General features: G+C 36.4%; 2 pseudogenes; one reads left to right on the top strand and one right to left on the bottom strand.

Annotated features, from left to right (window-relative positions):
• Positions 1–405: 405 nt before the first annotated feature.
• LOC149152581 (cold-regulated 413 inner membrane protein 2, chloroplastic-like) lies at positions 406–2,814 on the top strand (annotated as a pseudogene).
• A 1,260-nt stretch (positions 2,815–4,074) lies between these two features.
• The window catches only part of LOC149152580 (putative pentatricopeptide repeat-containing protein At3g13770, mitochondrial pseudogene), a 165,850-nt pseudogene continuing 155,661 nt past the window's right edge, over positions 4,075–14,263 (bottom strand).

The raw sequence follows: 14,263 nt of genomic DNA, 5'->3' as shown, positions 1-14,263 counted from the left end.
GTGCAGTCGATATCTGCCATAGCCGGGGTTCATATCACTGGAAGTCGGAGAGCCAATTTTTAGATGAAAATGGTGATATGAAGGTCACCGACCTTAGCCTCAGTGCGCTTCTAGAACTATTCTCCATCGATCCCAAGACTTTGGCGGCTTCCACTTCACAGTCTCACTCTCCTTCTTCAAGCCATTAATTCCTCAAATCATTGGATATTAACTGTTTTCGCAGAAATACCAGACACTCCCATTTTGGTGAGATTAATATCCCAGTCCAAGAATTGGTATTATTGGTGTGATTTTTATTTCTTTTTCTTCTGATATGATATGCATTTCCCTTAGTAGTTGAATCAAATCTATTTTAAAACTTTGCTGACCAGGATCCTTTGTCATATAAATTGTGTAACAATAGTCATGATGATGAGCATGGCATTAATGTATGGAGGAAGCGCATCTGCGGTGAATCTGGGGCCTTCTCTCTACAAAGTTAATTTTGCCCTTAATCCCATTAGGAGGACTCCAAAGCAGCAACAAAAGATGATCGATAATACCCGTTTTACAACCCCTCCTACCTCTCTCAGGTTTTTAATTTTCTCTCATATAAAACTCACTTATTCATGCTTTCTTGTTTTTTCCTTAAGATTCTTCCATGCTGGGCTGCTTGAACAAATTGAATTCATTTTGAGCTGCTTGAATTGAAATGATGAGTGGGAAATGTGGAATTAAGAAGCAATGGGGGGTTTTATTGATAGATCCACTTCCTCGTCCTTTATGAACTCGGGTTTGTTGAGATCGGAAGTGGACAAGTTCATTCACAGTATACCAAGAAGCAGCTGTGGCGGTGTGCTCTCCACTGAATGCTCAGTTGTGCTCTCAACTGAAGCTTTGCGTTGGTTGTTTGGCGTTGCAGTCGTGTGAGTATGATTCCATTCATGTTTTGTTGTATTGTAGTTGCATAAATCTTTTTGATCCACATTGGTTGTGAGGGTTGGTCACACATTGGTTGTGAGGATTGGTCGGATATAGTTAAAGTTTAGTTATAATGAAGTGGTGTTTCTTACTAACATAATGATATGGATAACGGAGTGGTATTTTCAATGAAGTGGTGTCTCCTACTAACTTAATGGTTGATCAGTTAAGTGAGTATGATTTCTTTCTTGGTCATCTTTCATTTTGTGCAGAATTTGTGTAAAACAATGATTAGATAAGCCTTTCTTAGAGAATCCTGGATTGGTTTTACAGCTATACAATCTCCTCTCTAAAGATCAGCTCAAAACTTTGCCAAGGATAAATCTGTTAATGACAATCTATCTTAGAGCATCTCGGATTGGTTTTCCAGCTATACAATCCCCCCCTCTCTAAAGATTAGCTCAAAACTCTGTTAAGGATAACTTTGTTAAGGACAATCTCTCTCAAGTTCAAAACTCTGCTAAGGATAACTTTGTTAAGAACAATCTCTCTCAAGCCTACTGTTGAGACAAGGGACTCCTTCAGAATGCTAACTAATTTGGGATAGGCAACCTCAATTTACTAGATTTTTCTACTATAACAATATGTTGATCCTTTTAGCTTTTGCTTTCTGGTTGTTTCTAATTGTCAATATATTCCTCTCAGAAAATGGAATACCTCAAAGGCTCTCTTGGGGTTCATAATTTAATTTTTATTTCAGCTTTAGATCTTTATACACAAATATCTCAAGTTTTATTTGCTTTTGCTTTTGCCCGTTTCCAAAGGTCAGTACTCTAAAAAAGGCATTAGTCTTTTTTGTGTCATAATTCAACTTCTATTTTTGGGACTCAAGTAGTTGTTGAAGCAAAAAATGATTCAATTATGGTGTTGCAGGGTTTTGATGTTACCAAAGCACATAGCTATCGGCAAATCTTTCCTTTTTCCACTATTGGCCCTAGAGGCACCTGGAGATGTCATTTCTTGGATCAGGTGACCAGGTTCTTACCAGTTGCAAAATTAGACAAATTCCAGTGAAGTGAACTAAGAGTTTAAACTTCACCCCACATTTGGATTTGTTTGTCCACATTATTACAAAGGTGATTATGGTTTGTGGACTGCCTTTTTGGCCTTCCTTGTTAGACTATTTTACTACATTCCTGGTGAGTCACAAGAACTCAAATGTCATCCTATTTTACTTACTTGGTCGTTCTTTCTTGCACAGTATATTGAGTTGAATTGCATGACAAAATTGTAGTGTTTCACAAACTTAATTTGTTTGGAACAGGGGAATTGGAACTGCCATTTTTATTTGTGTTACTGGTGATTATTGCTCCTTATCAAGCCATGAACTTGAGGCAAGCTGTTGTTTTCCTTAAAAAAAGATTGAATTGGTGTTTGGAAATGTGGATGGTAGTTTATGGGATGTTGTTGATTTGCATAGGAACCCAAGCTGGAATAGTCATTTCCATAGTGGCTTCTGCATACTTGATCTATCAACACGTCCCCAGGATAGGGGGTATTAAAAAGGCTTTTGATCAGCGAGTTGTTGTACCCACCATTGCTGCTGTGTGCCTTATCTGTGTGCCATTTATATTCCTCGTTAAAGGGTATATATTTTAATTTAACCAGGTGTCAGGCCTAAACAGTGCCATATTTGTAAAGCCATCTTGACTCCCTACTTAAAACTTTCAAATTATTATTGTGGAAAATAGTACATGTAAGGTGGTGTGTAATAAAGATCTAGTATATAAATTAGTCCAGCAAGCTGCATGATTGACTCCTTGGGAGCCTTGTCTTCTTGGCAAATCATGTCAATTTGGATTGCATGAGAGATTGGTTGAGAAAATTAGATCGGCTCTTTCTGGATATGTTTGAACCTCCTCTATCCTTTGCAAGGGTAGCTGGTTGGCTGACTTGTTGAAAGCACTATTTTTGTCCATGGAGACAAAAACTGTATGAGTAATATTTTAAAGAACACAAATTTTTTTTCAATGGTCAAACCATGCCCTTTATTCAAAGTTGCAGATACCATACATGCATTGATATTCCTCTGCTTTTAAAAAATAAAGGATCCTCTATATTATGAGAGTATACTGAGTTGGAGGGTTTCAAAATTCAGGTTAAATAACTTATTTCTTTGCCTTTTATGCATACAAGGCATGATCACACAAGGTTATCCATTATTCATAGTTCTGAAATATTGTGGAGCTCCTATGCACAGTATTTATTTTCAATTTTTTGATATTTTCTATCTGTTTTCTATTCCCACCAACCCGCAATGCTGCATCTCCATCACTATAGAATAGAAACTTGACATCTGGAATTGCATAAAAATGATATCAATTGGAAGGCATAGCTGCAAAGCATTTCTGGGGTGTGTAAAGCAATTTCAACAAAAAACGTCTAGCAGTGGGAAACATTCTAGGGTACTTGATGTTTTACTAGCTTAAAATAATTAAATTAAATCAAAACTTTATTATGAGATAATATAAAATTAGTATAAACCTGACTTACAATGATGGGGGCTTACATAAACAATGTCGTGCCGTTCCAAAGCTGGGATTCCTCAATGTTTGACATTAATCAACATGCCATTTGTTCCCTTCCATTCAAAAGTTTAGGTTGGTTTCCTGATCAAGAAAGATCGATTGCATCCCTCCTTCTGAGCAACTCAATAATGATAAATCACTGAATTAGCACTTCAACATATAAAAAGCAGAATTGTGAAAAAACATATGTTTTGTAATGTTGCTTCTCACCCATGCTTTTGTTCTCTTTATAAAGTGATGTTCCTAACATTTCTCCAAAGGGAAATTTTGACAATTTTCCAAACTAGTGTAGCTATAAAGACAACCAAAAATGTTAAAATGAGTACTATAAAAGAAAGTGTCTCATGTGTCATGCAACAAGATCAGATCTGTCTTCTCAATAATCAAGCTTAACATACTAAACTTTTAACGCATCCATTCATGCTATCAAAGAAATATAGAATCTTGTATGAAACTTACCAGAGGTGAGCCTGCTCCACATGAAGAAGCTACGAGACAACTGACATATTCTCAACATGTTTCTCCTTATTTCCATGTGTCACAAGAGGAAATTTCTAGACCAATAGAGGATAGTATAGAGAAGCATTCAAGCCACTCCCAAATAGTGCTCAAACTTCATCTTGTATTGCCAATAATCCTGACAAGAGCACATTCCATTCCTAAAATGGTGAAAACGTATAACGTCCCTTACTACATTTCACGTCCAACAATCTTAGAAATAAACTTGACAACATTGTGACAGTCACCACATACACGAAGGTTCTTTATTATTCGAATAGGGGCCCCAGGAGGTGTGCTCATAAGCCCAAATGCAATGGCTAGCTTCTCATTGTGATGGTAGAGGACGTGTACCTTATGTTCATCCTCCATATCATGGGGGACAAAGTTTGTGTTCGGTACATAACCTGCCTCCTCCATTGGCCTGGCCAATGTATTCAACATTGCATGAACTTCCTCTATTTTTCGGTGTGATCTATCTTCTGAGATGAATGCATGTACTCTATTCTTGACCTGAATCCAGCTGAACCCTGTCTTATTTTTAGCGTCTTATCTTTCATCATTTTTCTAACCTTGGCTGCATCATCCCACCTGCTAGCTGCAGAATAGATATTTGAAAGAAGCACATATGTAGAAGTATTTTGTGGCTCCAAATCGAAAAGCAATTGTGTGACACGCTTTCCTATTTCTATATTGTCGTGAACTCTGCAAGCACTGAGCAGTGCCACCCAAATACTAACATCAGGTTCAAATGGCATCTTATTGATGAAATCTTCTACCTCGTCTAGATGACCAGCACGACCAAGAAGGTCAATCATGCAGGCATGATGATCCATTCTTGGTGTGATGTTATGTTCATGCCTCATGGAATGAAAGTAATAATGTCCTCAATCTACTAGACCTGTATGGCTACAAGCAGAGAGAACACCAAGGAAGGTTATGGCATCTGGCCTAATGCCTGTCAGTAGCATTTGCTCAAAAAGTCTCAAGGTTTCCACCCTATCCACATGTTGATCATGACCAACAATCATTGCATTCCATGAGACAACATCACGCTCAATCATATTCTCGAAAACTTTCCGTGCATCTTTTATGCCTCCACATTTGGCATACATAGTAGCCAGGGCGTTGACCACAGGCATGGGTGACTCAAACCCCATACAAAAAATGTGAGCATGCATGTGTCTTCCATGCTCAAGAACTGCTAGGTTGACACACGCACTAACAATGCTAGCAAAAGTTGCCTCATCTGAATTCAAGCCAGTGTGTTGCATTTGACAAAAGAGTTTTAGAGCCTCTTCACTATACCCATGCTGCACATACCCTGCAATCATTGCATTGCAAGAGATCACATCTTGTTCAAGAATTTTGTCTAACACTTGACGGGTGTATTGTAGGTTGCCAGATTTAGCATACATGTCTACAAGAGCACTTCCAACGAACATATTTGAGTCAAAATCAATCTGGATAATGTGTCCATGAAGTTGTTTACCGTCTTCAAAAGTAGGTAAGCTGGAACTTACAATGAGAATGCTTGCATAAGTGAATTGATTCAGTTTCACACCTATCTGTTTAATTTGGAAACTAAGCTTTAAGGCCTCCTGATAATGGCCATTATGTGCATATCCTGCAATAATTGCATTCCATGAGATTAAGTCTCGTTCCTGCATTTTATCAAACACACATAGTGCATCTTCTGTGGTTTGAGTTTTGGCATACATTGTAACAATAGCATTGCACACGGAAACTTGGGACTAGAATCCACTTCTGATAATGTACGCATGGACCTGTCTGCCAAACCTCAAATCAATGAGAATAGCACACGCATTGACGACACTGACAAATGTCAACTCATTTGGCTTCATACTGGTTTGGTGAATTTGATTAAAAAACCTTGTGGCCTCATCCGCTTGCCCATTTTGGGCATATCCTACAACCATGGCAGTCCAAGAAACAATATTTCGAACCGGAATTTAATAAAAAAATTGGCGTGCACCATCTACTCTCCCACATTTTGCATACATATCAACAAGAGCAGTCCCAACAAATACATTTGACTCAAATCCAAGCTTAACAACCAGTCCATGAAGTTTCCTCCCATATCCTAAATCCACCATGCTTGCACATGCACTTACAACGCTGGCTAAGGTGAACTCATCAGGTTTCATGCCCATCCATTGCATCTAGCCATATAAATCCATGGCTTCAACCTGATCACCACATCGGGCATATGCCGCAATCATTACATTCCAAGAAACTATGCTACGTTCATGCATTTTGTCAAACAGACACCGTGAATTTTCCACATACCCACATTTTGCATAACCTGTAAGAACTGTAGTCCATGAACAAAGATCTCGTTCAGGCATTGTGTCAAACACTTGGCATGCATCCTTAATTCTCCCACACTTCACATACATGTCAATCATACAATTCCACAAATAGATGATTGGCTCAAAGCCGGTTTTAACCATATGGCCATGAACCGTCTTGCCTCTGCTAGGGCTCTGCTATTTCCGCACTCCAGCAAGTGACAAACATAAATATTAGGATCCACTTGAACAAACCTGCAATATGTAGAATTCAGAACACCTATATCATGGCTACTTCCCTGTTCTTCTTTGGGATAATCTTTGAGAGCATAACCAAACTCTCTTCGCTTATTCACCCAGTACCTACACTCTAGATGAAACACCAATGTATTCAAAATGCTTCTCTGAGTATGATGATGGTGTCCGAGCTGTTTTAAACAGGTGAAATTCCTATGAATTTCACCTGTTTAAAACAGCTCGGACACCATCATCATACTCGGAGAAGCATTTTGAATACATTGGTGTTTCATCTAGAGTGTAGGTACTCAGTACAAGTAAAGTTAGCTTCATGTTCTCACCCATAATGATCGCTTGGTTCATGACCAACATCATGATAGGACGGTATAATATTGTGAAATATTATCCAGGAGCATTCAACACATTCAACCCATATTATATATACTATTACTTTCATGAATATCACTAATAAAGATGGGTGATGCTTGGAGGTGTAGTCTTATGTATAACAGGTATTGATTATTCGCATGATGATATGTCTCTTTTATCATATAGTATACTTGGAACTATTTTCTGACTCAATTGATAAATCCATACCAATGATTTTCTCAAACAAAATTCATAACTTCATCCCAATTATTTATGTTAAAGTGATACAAATAGAAACACTAACATCAGTGCTTTGTTCTGACTAGATCCAGGTGATGAGGCCATGTTTGCAGACTTGGGCCATTTCAACAGGAAATCAATCTAGGTCCAAGCTATATGTCAAGGACAGAATTATTAGTATTTCATCATAGCTGCATGCTTCATCCTTCTTAAGTTTTAGTACCATAATGAGAAATTTGGGTTGTTTGTTGCATCTTACTTTCTATGTGTTGGTTTACCCATCTCTGCTTCTCACATATACGAGACAAGTGGCTTATTTGATAAAAAAGCTAGGGGACATAGGCTCTAAATTTTACAAAGAAATACCATAGCTTGTGTATTGGTCAATGTTCATCGTTTCCACTTTAGCAGCCATTGTAGCCAGTCAAGCATTGATTATAGCAACATTCTCAATCATAAAATAGTCCATGGCTCTTAGCTACTTCCCTCGAGCTTATTTTCCACCATAAGGATGAAAAATGTTGCCTTATTTCATATCATAATGTACTGATATTCAGTATATAATGAAAATTCTAAGCATTTACCATGTTTTAAATATGCATTCATTTTTAAATTTATGGTAGATTATCTATGCTTTTATTTAGCAGACATATTGCTCATCAATCTAGGGTGGAGACTAATCAGCATGCATGACCTTTGAGTCTATATAGACCATACGTATGAATCATGATTTGAAATCTTGGCATTGTAGAAGAAGATTACCAAAGTTCTGTGATTTTTAGGTTATCATTAGATAGGTAAAAGATGGACAATATGTCACCATGTGCTTTTAAATTATGTTTTGGAAGGGGTAAAAGTTTTGAGAGCGCTTTCAATTTACTTCAATTTTGATAGTGGACATGTGAGCTGGGCTATATGGAGATAATTAGAGCTATTTAATCCTGCTTATTCTTTGGTGAATTTGAGATTCAAAGTTTTTCTACCAAATGTTTTACAGCAAATTGACAACATTGGCTAGCTTGCTGCTTGAATTTGCATCAGCTCTTGAAACATCACCACTTATGGATTACCAGCGGAGAATAATAGCATATATATGGTCAGATATTTTATTTTTCTTACTTATATTGTTATTGGTCTTGATGGTGTTGTTTTGGTTGTGGCGAATTTTAAGAAGAATTGATCACGCTCCTTTGGAAGTCCCAGCCCTTGATGCTCAATTGTGATGTAGAATATAGGAAGATAGAAACCTTTGCATTGTTGTATTGATAATATGTTGTTTTTATTGACTTTTGGGACTTGGAAAAACTTGTTTCCTTCACTGGTGAGAATATTAGAAGGATAATCTATGATAAATAGTGCACAGGACATCGTTTACACAAAATATTTTGCTTATACTACCCTTCACTCTATCTCTTTCTATCTCTGAAGGCATTTATATATCATTTGTATTGAATAAGGTACCACAGGGAGGTTGTTGTCCCTTCCTAATTGCAACAATTTTTCTGACCATAATGTTCTCTTGGAACTATGGAAGGTAGAAAAGTATAAATATTTAGCACGGAGAAAACTCAGCATAGAAGGTTTGAATGGATTGCTTGCCAGGGTGAATTCACGTGTACCAGGAATTTGTTTCTTTTGCAGTGACCTTATTTCTGGCTTACCACTGATTATTGAGAATTATGTAAAGAATGTGGGGTCTCTGCATGAAGTTCTTGTCATTGTCACCATAAGAAGGGTTCCAGTCAAGACAGTGCTTTTGTCAGAGAGATTTATGGTTGGAAAACTAGAGCCAAACGGTGTATATAAATGCATAGCCCAATATGAGTACAGTCTATGTGTTGCAGGCCCAAGCCAACAAACAACACTTTTCCCATGTTGGGTCCCTTCAAATTCTAAATCTAAGAAGCCCCATAGGAGCAACAAAATGAAAATGATACCTAGAAAATCACTCTTCTTGCCTAAGCCACCAATCCTAGCAAGGCTTCAGGAGGACCAACAATAATTATAAGGATCGCATGCTTCCACTATACTCTCTATTGCTTTATGATCCAATATGTTTCTCATCTTATCTTTCCATTTTGTTTTGAATGTGGAGTATTTACAGCCTGCAATATAGTATGCTCTAATCCCTTGTAGCAATATTCAAAATGTGGCTACAGTTGCTTTACAGTATCTGTAGATGAGGGTATGCCCCCTTTGTCTACTATGGCGGAGAGCTGGGCTCTTGCTATGAGTACCTCATAAAACTCACCCTCATATGTCAGTTGCAGTGTCTTATTTGGGGACAAGAACACAGGTCCTTGAGCATGGTTTTAATACCAATCCACTTTTGACTTCTTCCTTGCTTGGTAGCAATTTACAGAAAACTCTATACCCCAACAACCAGTATGCTCAAAACTTGTTCGTATCAAACACTAATATATCCAGGGTTTTCAAATGGGCATCTCTGAAATTTTGGAAAATAAATTTAAGCATTTGGCAAGTTTTGTCCCACTACTCATAAACATCAATCCGAAAAAGCGGTATGTGTTGTAGTATTTGTAAATGAGTAAACATTTAAATTTAGTTTTATATGAAAAAAAGATATAGTATGCATAATGAAACATTAAATTAAAATAATAATAATAAAACAATTTAATTGACATCTCATATGAACTTAGTAGTGAAAAATGTCATTTTAATAGATTCTAGCAAGTTAAGGAATTTGTGCATCCCTACGAAAATTTCACCGAGAGTTGACTTGGGATATTAAAAACAAATTCAAGGTTTTATCCAAAAGAAAGTTCATGACATCCCATATGAAGTTAGTAGTGAAAAATGTCATTTTAATAGAGTTCTGGCAAGTTAAGGAATTTGTGCATCACTATATTTACGAAAATTTCACCAGAGAGTTTGATTTCATCAAGGAGTTTGATGGCTTTCACTTGTATTTTTTGAAACACCTAGTTGAAATAACCATGTAGTAGGAAAATCATTTAATTTTTACTCTCATGATGGTTTGTGACAGCTAGCAACCTTGTGTGCCCTCTTTAAAAGTGACAATTCATTCTTAAAAATGTAACACATGGTAAAACAAAATCTCCAAATACAAAAAAAAAAACTTAAAATAATGTACAAAAATATGTTCACATAAACAACAACTGCTACATGAATAATGGATAACCTCTATATGACATTAACTATAGCTCATTATCATCCACCCTTGCTTTCAAGAATGTCCATTCACATGTTGCTATTCTTCCACAAACTACTATTACTTATCCATATTCAATTCACACATAACTAATAGTTTCAAGTGTAACTCAATATCATCCACCCTTGCATTCAACAATGTCCATTCACATGTCACTATTCTTCTACACACTATTATTTATAAAATATCTATATTCACCATACACATAACTAACAATTTCAATTGCAACTCTTTATCATCCATACTTGCTTTCAACAATGCCCATTCACATGTCCCTATTCTTCCATACTCTATGCCTTACGACGTTTCCTTTGCAACATCAGGTGCAAATGCTAGTATTTATTTGCTTCTCTAAAAAATTTTAGTGTTTCTTGTAGCCTAGATATCAGAAGTGGTATCTATACCAATTATTTTCCTTTCATTTGTATCAGATCAACCAAAGAGAATACAATGATATTCCACACATAGTGATGACCCCTCTGTTGTTGCTGCAACAAACACCTTCCAAAATTTTGCTTACACTTGAATTTTGGAGCTTACTAGTGACCCTAAGATCTATCATTCCATGATCATTCATATTTACTTCATGTTCAGTTGATATTCCCTCAGATTCTAAGTGTCAAATTCACTTTCTTATGTATGCTCAGTTATCGAAGAATTCACAAGTACAATTCTTTCAATGTAAGATTACATAGGCACCGCACAACTCTTAAAGGTAAGGTTTGCGTAATCAATAATTACAGCGACTTCACAATCCATAATACTAGTGTACTGTGAAACATATGTCAATAGTCAGTGCACACTCTCCATTGAATGTCTCCCTCAATTTGATTGCAATCGTACTAGTATTTCAGTGAGTTTTCTCAACTGTCGCTCTCGCACACCTTTGTTTTCACAAGTGTCACTTTCACATTCACGATTTTCATTTTGGCTTGATTTCACTTTAAAAAACGTCATGTTAATGTTATCTTTGCTCTTGCATGTTTCACTTTCACTTTTTTTAAGCCTTTTGTAGTTTCATTTTCACTTTTCTCTTACTTTTGCAAGTGTCATCTTTTAGCATGGGAAGTATCACACATTGTAAAAGCAGAGTTATGGTTCATTTCAAGAGGAAACGTTGGTACCAATTGGTCCTGTATATCATGTAGATATGTATTAGAGTCATTCGCAAAATTTTATAAATTTTCATACTAGTGTCGTCACTATCGTCGCAAAGTATATCTTAGGCATCACACTTGGAGGAGAATGTTGCTTGGTCATCCCATTAAGGGGGTCATGTTGATTCTAAGTGTTGAGTGTTTAATGTTGTGTCATCAATTGTGTTGAGTGTGTTATCATGTTCAATTCCTATCTTCTTTTCATCTCTACCTTACTAATCCCACACTTAGTCAAATTCTGGAAAGTCTCATGCCTAACCAACCTGGATTCACTCTACCCCTCTAAACTATGCATTGTGTAGATGTAAATCTCAAGCATGCATCCTTTCCTCCTAGAACTACACAATGAACAGTTACATCCTATAAGGGTTGCACATTCCATAGTGAAATTTCCCAAGAACTACCTCCCAACCTCCATAACTGCGTAATCATGCCTCCCATCTAGTCTCTTTATGCGCATTGCATAGTTGCAAACAATATTTTGTATCCATATTTCCCTAAAATACACAACTGTGCAACACTCTGGCCCTTTCTCTCTCTTGAACTACACATTGCACAGTTATAGTGGGCAAGCCAAGCTCATTTTGATCCTCAACTGTGCAGTCTTATCTCTTGGGCCTCCAGTACTGCGCGAATTTGCACTTTGACAAAGCCTCGGGGTCGGATGGATTCACCATAGCCTTCTATCACACATACTTAAAGCTAATCAAGTAATACCTTCTCAATATGATTTAATGTGTTATGTGCAAGAAAAAAATTGGAGGTAATACAGACTTGACCTTTCTTGCTCTTATTCCCAAAGAAACTAGACCAACCTCCTTTAAACTCTTTAGACATATATTTTTGTGCAATTAATCTTACAAAATAATAACTAAAATCCTGGCTAATCATCTCAAAATTGTCCTCCCCCGCTTGATATTTGAAAACTAAGGCGATTTTCTTCTCAATAGGAAGATTATAGAAAATATCATATTAGTTCAGGAAGCCATTCACACTACCCTACCCCGAGAAGAGCAAGGACTCATCCTAAAGTTAGACATGGAAAATTCCTTCGATAGGGTTAGATATTCAGTCCTTTTTGTTGTCCTAGACAAATTAGACTTCACTGGGGATTTTATTGAACTCATTAAAGCTTTCATCCACGGGCCTTAGATAGCCCCTTTAATCAATGGAAGAGTAGGGCATTCTTTCTAGAGCACTAGGGGACTTACGCAAGCCTGCCCAATTTCTCCATTCATCTTGATTATTGATGAGCCTCAGCATTGAAACAAGAATGCTACAACTTCCAAGACTGCCAACTTTAATTATCAACCCGGATTTTGTACAAATTTAAGAGGTATTCGCACTATACATGCAACATATAATGTGTCATTCTTTTGTTGTCATGATGTAAGGGAGTGCATGTAATGAAATCAAATACTGACTAGTTGCAGAAATGGAAATGCTCGAAATGGAAACCTTAACCTATTGCAAGAAAGAAAATACAAGAAAGGATAAATTATTCTAATTGCATAAAGTAAAGATCATTAACTAAAAATAAATAATTACATTTCAAAGAGTTTATATCCATTGACAGTGCTCATTGGATGTGGCAATCAAGAAAATCATTAATGTATTATCCAACTCATAAAGTTGTCCATTAACCTAATACAATGATATGTTTTGCATGGGTAAAAATGAAAATCCTAAGTGGTGTTTATTCCTCCTCAACCATTTATTTAGAGCCTAGGGGTCATTATTCAACCCTAAGGGACCAAAACCAACTTTTTTGAGCAAATATGGGCAAGTATATACATGTTGGAAGAGAGTTATAGGAAACAAGTTTGCTACAAGAAGATATAATTCATCGAATGACTAAGAATATCAATTGAAAATTGCATGGAACAAATTTTTTATTGACTAGGATGTCTTATTTCTCCATTACAAGTGGAATCACTCAAAAATACCTCGGTTAACACATGCTAAAAAAAAGCAAAAAATTACTAGTCTAAAATCTATAAATTCAAGAACTAGTGAGCTAGTTAATCTATCAAGTGCCTAAACTTATCAAGTGCAAACGCAATGGGGTAACCTTTTTTATTAAATGGATTTTTTTATCTAATGCAAGTGGAATCAACTCGATTGAAGCTTGTTAGCATGTTTTAAAAAATAACAGAAATTTACTACTATTTGCCACAAGGGACTTCCAGAAATTTAGATTTGGGAATAAGAAAACTAATCCAAGTAGTTCAATTATTAATATGACCTTCCAAAGTTGTTCAAAGGATGAAATCATCCATTTTATCCTGCAAAAGAACTTACTTCAACCATTTCACCCAATCCTACAACAAGAAATCAACAATACTAAATGCAGAATTAGAAAAAGATAAGAACAAGAGATGCATGTGAATAAGAAGTGAAAGGAAGAAAAGCAAATGATAGAAAATGGATTTGAGGCTCTTGTGATGGCCAAGCCCAAGAAAAATCAGATTTCTATGAAGGAGACCAATATTTATAAGTTTAACATGGCATCAATCTTCATTATTTCCATCAATACAATTACATCCCTACAAGAAATGAAAGTGGACCTGCAAAAATATGAGTTCTCTCCACAAAAAGACTAATAAAAATCAACCCCTAGAGGAAAATTTGACTTGGTACTTATAAAAACTAATTAGGAAGCATTTCCCATGAAAGTAGGAAGCTTTCCCCTCCAAAATCCCTCAAATAGTGGATTTGGTTCCCAATACTAGGAATCTGTATTAAATGATATTGAACACATTCCTAGAT

Source organism: Pinus tabuliformis, chromosome 9, assembly GCF_031772625.1.
Source record: "Pinus tabuliformis cultivar Carrire ecotype Pingquan chromosome 9, CPIR1, whole genome shotgun sequence".
In the NCBI taxonomy this organism is placed as follows: domain Eukaryota; kingdom Viridiplantae; phylum Streptophyta; class Pinopsida; order Pinales; family Pinaceae; genus Pinus; species Pinus tabuliformis.
This window is presented reverse-complemented; position numbering and strand designations above follow the sequence as displayed.